The following is a 6861-nucleotide window of genomic DNA, read 5'->3' on the forward strand; positions in this document are numbered from 1 at the left end:
GAGGGGTGTTGCTAAAACGCGGAACGGAAAACGGAACGGAAAGCGTGATTCCAGGTTAAATCCCTTAAAATATAAAAATAATACCAGAAACATTAAATATCATATTTTTTTTTCATATTTAATCCTTAATTATTAAAATACGAGTTGATTTAGTCATGTTCATTCTCTTATTTATGAAGATGTCTGAACATAGACAGAGCACAGGGTACGGAAAACGGAACAGAAAATATCTAATGCCGTACATATATACATGTAACATGTTTTGAGCGAAAAATTCCATAATTTTCAATGCATATGTACCCATGCACCTTAGGTTTGGATAACGTACATCTCTGTAACCCCTCCCCCCACTAAAATATAAATAACAACTCTATATTTTCTCGAAAATATATCATTTCCCCATCAATTTCATCTTCACGTTATTCTGCGCAATCAGTTTGTGCTGTTTTGCACAATTTGGTCATATACATGTATTCTATCTTTCTTAAATCCGTTTCAGGTCCCTGTGGACTGCATCAACACTCCTGTAGTTGTTATAAACTTTTTTTTTATTAATTGCTTCCTTAATGCCAGTGATCGTTGTCTCTAACACAAATGTATATATACACTGTCTTTCTCCTTCGCCTGTTTCAAAACAACATTGTCCCTTTTATAATCAATAATGATGATTTTGTCTTTGACGAATAAGCCATTTTTTAAATTCAGATTTGGATGAGTGATAAGTGCATGTACGGATCCAGAATTTTTTCCGGGGGGGGGGGGTCCACCCGAGTCAAAAAAAAATTCCAACCTAGAAAATTCTTGAAGCAAAAAAAAAACAACAAAAAAAAAAACAACAACAACAAAACAACCCGTAAAGTCCTTTCCCAATTTATAATGTGAAAAACCTATTTCGGGGAGGGGGGGGGGGTAGTCGTTGACTTCTAAAGCTTAATACTTATGACTTTTCGTACCAACTTTATAAAGATCCGCGTTTTCGAGGGGGGGGGGTCCAAGTTCACTTTTAGTTGGTTCAGTATATACATGTACATTTAATACCTCTGCCAATTCCGGGGGGCGGACCCCCTGACCCCCCCCCTCTAGATCCGCGCATGAAGTTAGACATTCTGATAGATAATGGGATAAGAGTCTAATTAATGTGTATTTTATTGACCATTGCATGTATATATGCTATATGTTTTGAGGAAAAAATATCATGAATAAATCACATTCACATTGTTACGATAACTTTTAAGTAGATATGATCTACATGTATTAGATAAAGAATATTGCTTCCTAAGTCTGAATTATACCTGTGCTTAGTGAAAACTTGACATCAAATTTTCTGTTCCGCTTTCCATTCCGCGTTTTAGCAACACCCCATGGAGGAGTAAGCAACCCTGCTCTTTGTCATGATCGGGCAAACGGAAAAAATCGTGGACAATTCAGTCGACTTAAATGATAAATATACATACACTGGGAATTGCAAAACATTATGTACGGTATTGTTGGGCATTTGCGTGGGGGCTAAAACATGGAGCAGACTTTTTGAATGTAGTAAAATAAAAAAAAAAATTATCCACAGGCCCGCCCAATGCACATTGTATTGCATTATGGAAAAAATGCTATTAATAGCCTTCCTTGGTCAGAGATAAACAAGAAATAATCAACAATGTTAAAAAGTTTACTGGGAAACTGGGAAATGAATTTGGTTGATCACGTGATCAAATCCTGTGAAGACCGAAGGGCTTCTCAGTAGATTTGATCATGTACGGACCAAATTCATTTCACAGAGAGCTTTTTAAATATTTGTTTATTTTATTTTTTTTTTTTGTATTTACATTTGAGGCGATCAATCAGAATAAAATATAACACTAACGAACCATCAAACGTTGCGACGAGCTGTGACCTAATAAACATGTTTTGCAATGTTGCTGCTTTAAAATTGTTTCAATTGTTAGTAAGGATATGTTCACGAATCCAACAGACAAGAAATATATTTATGTTCTATCTTAAAATGAGATTTATGCTTTTTAGAGATTTGACTCTGAATGCCCTCCCCTTGGAATAATAGATATACACGCTACATAGATGCGTGAAACAAAACGATTAAATGATTTGAGAAACATGATGTGTAATTAAAAAATAATACTTTTCACAAAGTTTTACCGTACTTAATAAGTCATTGTAATTAAAAAACAATTAAGCAAGAACTGCAATTAAGAATTCATTTTTTTTTCATGAATATTGATGAAGGAAGTGCGTAAACAGTATATAGACAAGCATGTCCGCGGGAAATTATAGACGACGAGGTGCGTTGCATTTTGACTACGATTATGAATAAAAGGTTAATATCTGTCATTACAGAGTAGATAGATAATACTGGTTGCTTTAAAGGATAATTATCGTTAAGTGTTAGACGTTTGCCATCCGTGTCAAAAGTTATTTGTAAACCAAACGGCCTACCCCCTTTTCTTGAGTAGCGAGGTGTCACGCGATGCATTAATTTAAACAGAGGCGTTACTTTCCTGGCAGGAAAATAAATAATTGATTGATTGATTGATTGATTGTATGTTGTTTTACGTCCCGTTCTTTATCGTGCCAACGCCTATTGTGACACGGAGCCTCGGTTTTTAAGGTCTCATCCGAAGGATCCACAACTTTCACTTCAAAGTGCCGAGCGCTTGGCGAAGGAATAGTTGCTACCTATTTTTTTATCGACTTAGGTCAGTAGCAGTCGTGATACGAACACAATACCTTCCGATCACGGAGCGAGCGCTCTATTGACTGAGCTACCGTGACGGCAAAAATCAATAAATTTGACATCTTTATAACGCGTTCATTTTCAATTGTGTAATTTACAATATTTTCGTAACTTTATTTGGTAAACAAAATAAATAAATTTCTAACTTTATTTTTAACTGGCGCAAGTTATATCGTGTATATCTTTAACAGATCATATAAATTAGACAAGCTGAAATATTTAAATGTTTAGACTGATTTTAGCAAAGGATTTCTGGAAATCGGTGGGTTTAGTGGTAGTTGTGGTGATAAGTAAAGCTTAGTCTGAATTATGTTCACATCAAGGCCATGTATGAATTCGAAAGTGCTGATTTTCGGCGATAATCGTATGATTAAATATGGTGATAACGAACAATATTTAAGCTCAAAGTCCATTTAGACAATACAAATCGGGAGCAGAACAAAGAAGAACCTCTAAAAACATCAGAAGTGGGATCCGGTGCAATGGAGGAGTGAGCATCCCCTGCCAACCGGTCACACCCATCTCTTTTACATAATGGTACATTGAAGTTAATACAATATGTGTTTTTTTAAAAGAATAAATAGAGAGATAAAGGAGAGAGAGAAAAGAGAGAGAGAGAGTTATGAAAAAAGCTGCTTCCACCTGTTCCACTGGGCATCAAACTTTTCCTTTCCACCATTTGTATAAGAAATAAATTTGTGTGTTTCATAATGAAGATTCATTTGTGATATTGCAGCACATAAATTCAAAGGTTTCTCAGTACATCTTGCTGTATAAATATAATACTTAAGCCAAAGGATAATAGTATTTTGAATATCAGTATAATTCTCTATATAACCTAAAATAAAGGATTTCTTCGTAATATTTATCACTAGACCAGTCTTATCTTTAAGAAACATTACAAATTCTTCTAGAAGTAATTATGTATAATCACATTCCCATAAAAGGTGTTCTATTGTTTCTTCTTCCGAGTGACAAAAATTTCAGTACTCAGAGTCATTTTTTTTCAATTTTAAACAAAATTGAATTTGTTGCTAAATCGTGTTTGTAATTCTATACTGAAACAATTGGAGTTTGCAGTCTTTTGTCACTTTGAAGGGTATTTTGTGAAATTTTTTCCATTCTTTATCATCGACTTATAAAATCTCACTCCACTTTGTTTTACCTGTTGACACAGAAGATCACCTTGTAAATATTTGACATAACTAATGGATTTTCTAGCTTTTTGATAGGTTTGTCAAGACCAGAATTTTTTATCCAAAATTTAGTAGCATGAATAATACTACTATATTCTAAAAAATAATCTTTATTTTTGGATTATTACAAAAAGATTCAAAACTTAAGAGTGAGCCATCTTCATTAATGATATCATTAATCCGTCTAATGTTGCTGTCAAACATTTCTTTATTATAAAAAGGCTTTCTCCCGATATGAATCATTGGATTATAAAATAAAGGCGAGTCACCAGTAACCTCAGACGTTTTCTCATGATTTTGTAATAATAACCAGAATTTGAAAACATCTATCCAAAATTTATTTTTCAAAGTTTTCAGAAAAGTTGGGACATAATCAGTCCCACAGTTTATAAATTTCTCTAAGTTAAAATTTGGGATGAGGTGTTCCATGCCCCTATTTGTAAAAATGAGATGTCTTATCCAAAATAATTTCAAAGAAGATATAAAAGACTTAAGGTTTAACATTTTCAATCCCCCATCTTCATAGTTTTTAACAATAACTTCTTTTTTAACCCTGTGAATTGAATTATTCCATAAAAATAAGAGGAACGTTTTTTCTAATTCTTTACAGTATGATTTAGAGGGGTTTGGGATTGACATTAAAATGTGATTTAGTAAAGGTAAAACTAATGTCTTAATGACTGTAATTTTCACTATTGGAGTTAGATACCTTTTTCCCCATTGTTTAAGAATTGATTTAATCTGTACTAGCTTGGGGTCATGATTTAGTTGTTGTAACTTATCCAGTTCCACCTCAAAATGTATTCCTAGAAGAGTAAATCTAGTAGTTCCCCAGTTAAGATTGTAATTTGGCAGTAACATTTCATTGCTAAACTTTTTGGAGCCTATCCACACTATATGAGTTTTGGCATAATTAATGTGTAATCCAGATATTTTTGAAAAACTCTTTAGTGTTTCCAATGTTTCTGTAAGGGATTCTTTACTGCCATCAAGAATAAGAGAAGTGTCATCAGCTAATCGAGAAATCTTTTTTTCAATATTGTTCACAGTTATGCCTTTAATATTTTTGTTTAATCTAATTTGGATTGCTAATATTTCTGCACATATAATGAATATATAAGGGGACAATGGGTCTCCCTGTCTGCAACCCCGCTGGATGTTAATTCTATGAGAGATTACCACCTTGATTTATTGCAAATGTAATGTCTGTATTAAAAAGCGATACCCAATTCCTAATTGAGGGGCCAAAGTCGAAAAATTTAAGTGCTCCTTGAATAAAATTCTATGACAAAGTATCAAAGGCTTTTTCAAAATCAATAAGTAATAACAACCCAGGTATATTTTCTTCTTCCGTATAATGCATTATATCATATATTAACCTTGCATTTTCACCTATGTATCTATTAGAGATAAAATCTGTTTGATCTTGGTTGATAATTTTGTCAAGGTATCTTTTTATTCTATTTGCAATAGTGCCAGATGCGATTTTGTAGATGGTATTTAACAAAGTGATTGGTCTCCAATTCTTTAAGTATTGTCTTGGCTTATCACCTTTTGGTAAAAGTGTAATAATACCATGTCTTTGTGTGATAGAGAGACTCCCACTCTTATAACTGTAATTAATAGATCTAACTACAAAAGAGCCAATATATCTCCAAAACATCTTCAAAAATTCAGCAGAAAAACCATCAGACCCTGGGGATTTATTAGATTTCATTCTGTAAAGTGTATCTGAGGCTTCTTCCATAGTAATTTCACCTTCTATAGATACTGCTTCTTTACTTGAAAGCTTTGGTATTTCTTCATTATCTAACTCATTAAATAAATCAGTATTTGGGTTGACTGCACTTTTTTTATATAGTTGTTCATAAAATAATTTTGCTTCCTTTAAGACTTCTGATCGGTCATAAATAACATTACCATAATTATCCTCCAATCTAGGTATAATCTTACTAGTAAAATTTCTAGATTCTGATGTGCAAAAATAGTGTGATGGTTTTTCACCTTCCTCAACCGATTTTGCTCTACTTCTGATATAAGTACCTTGCAATTTATGTTTTCTAATGTTCTTTAATTCTTGTTTTTACTATATAATTCATCAATATTATTTTCACAAACATTTTCTTCCAACAGTTTAATACTTTCTATGAAATCTCTCTCCTTGTTTTCTCTTTTCTTTTTGATATATGATGCATACGAAATAGTCTTACCTCTTATTTCTAAAAGCAGAGTTTCTAAAAATAGCTGATCATTAACAGTGAAAGAAATATTTGTGTCTGGATTATTATCTATGTTGTCAAAGTTATACACTGGGATTGCGAATTGTTTCTTAACCTCTAAAATAACATTTTTAATACAATCTAGATAATTTTCGTCATGAAGTAAGGAATTATTAAACTTCGATCCATAACCCCCTACTTTTCTTAAAGTCATTAAAAGCTATAGATAAGGATATTATGGAGTGATCTGATCTATAACTAGCATCTATAGTGCACTTTTCTAATCCTGACAAGAGGGTTTCAGATATTAAAAAGAAATCTAAACGGCTTTGCTTCAATGGAGTTTTCCTTCTCCTGAATATCTACGTTCATTTTCATGCAGCTGTCTGAAAGAGTCAACATAACCATTATTTTCTATTATTTCCAAAACTTTATTTCTTGCCTTTGGATTATATATAGATTTGTAATTATAATAGTCCAAGTCAGGATTTATAACTAGGTTGAAATCGCCACACAAAATAATATTACTACACTGCATATCATCAATATATTTTTGTAAATTTTCAAAGAAAAGTAGTGTGTCATTATTTGGACCATAAATATTACATATGTAATAGGGTGACATTTTCAATATAATTATGATTAATAAATGATACTAAAGGTATAATGTGTTTCTTGTTGTTTTATGATTATTTCACTTGAT

This window comes from Saccostrea echinata, unplaced genomic scaffold (assembly GCF_033153115.1).
Source record: "Saccostrea echinata isolate AGI-Se365-2 ecotype Australia unplaced genomic scaffold, CSIRO_AGI_Sech_v1 ptg000019l, whole genome shotgun sequence".
In the NCBI taxonomy this organism is placed as follows: Eukaryota; Metazoa; Mollusca; class Bivalvia; order Ostreida; family Ostreidae; genus Saccostrea; species Saccostrea echinata.